We start from the raw sequence: 1,202 nt of genomic DNA, 5'->3' as shown, positions 1-1,202 counted from the left end.
GAGGAATTTCATAAATTCATTGTTATTAATAGCTGAGTATTATTCCATTGTGTAAATGTACCACATTTTCTGTATCCATTCCTCTGTTGAGGGACATCATGGTTCTTTCCAGCTTCTGGCTTTTATAAATAAGGCTGCTATGAACATAGTGGAGCATGTGTTCTTGTGTGTGTGTGTGTGTGTGTGTGTGTGTGTGTGTGTGTGTGTAAATTCTTTTTATTACTATATAATGCAAATGTAGAAAAACAGCTAGGGAGACTGCTCAGTTGTTAATATTGTTTACATACAAGCATATAGTCCTGAATTTTATTTCCTGAACCAACAAATATAATTGAATGTGGCGACATTTGTGACATTATCTCGCAGGAGGTGCAAAGAAGCAGATATGTACTTAAAAGATCTCAGGTTCTAGTGGAAGATGCTGTCTCATAAAGTACAGTGGATGGCTCCAAAATGATTATCGGATGTTGACTTCTGGTCTTTACCATCATGTATAGACATGTGAATTTCAGTAGACACACACACTCACACATATACACACACACTTGCACATACACATCAAAAATTCTTTAATTATTTTAATAGAAATTATATATATACATATACATATATATATATATTTATGGTATTTATGGTAAAAGAAAATATGAACAAGTCTAAAAAAATGAAGAAGTATGTATTTTGTAAACACACACTTAATATCCATGGATAATTAAGAAATTAATTCCTGGTTCTGATGTCATATGACTTAGAACCTATTTCTCACAAAGAGGATTTCTCTGGACAGAACATTCAAGGACAACACTCTGAGACATGCTCTCTTGTTTTTATTAGTACACTGTAGCTGTTCTCATACACACCAGAATTGGGAACCAGATCTTAGATGGTTGTGAGCTACCATGTGGTTGCTGGGAATTGAACTCAAGACCTCTGGAAGAGCAGTCGGTTCTCTTAATTGCTGAGCCATCTCTCCAGCTGCTATTATTTTACTTTTTTATTTATTATTTTATTTTAGTTGATATTTTCTTTATTTACATTTCAAATGCAATTCCAAAAGTACCCCATACCCTCCCCGCCCCCCCCCCGTCCCTGCTCCCCTACATACCCACTCATACTTCTTGGCCCTGGCCTTCCCCTGTGCTGGGTCATATAAAGTTTGCAAGACCAAGGGGCCTCTCTTCCCAGTGATGGCCGATTAGGCC

The sequence above is a fragment of the Mus pahari genome, chromosome 17 (genome assembly GCF_900095145.1).
Source record: "Mus pahari chromosome 17, PAHARI_EIJ_v1.1, whole genome shotgun sequence".
NCBI lineage: Eukaryota > Metazoa > Chordata > Mammalia > Rodentia > Muridae > Mus > Mus pahari.
The sequence above is the reverse complement of the archived record's forward strand: the minus strand, read 5'-3'. Positions refer to the sequence as shown.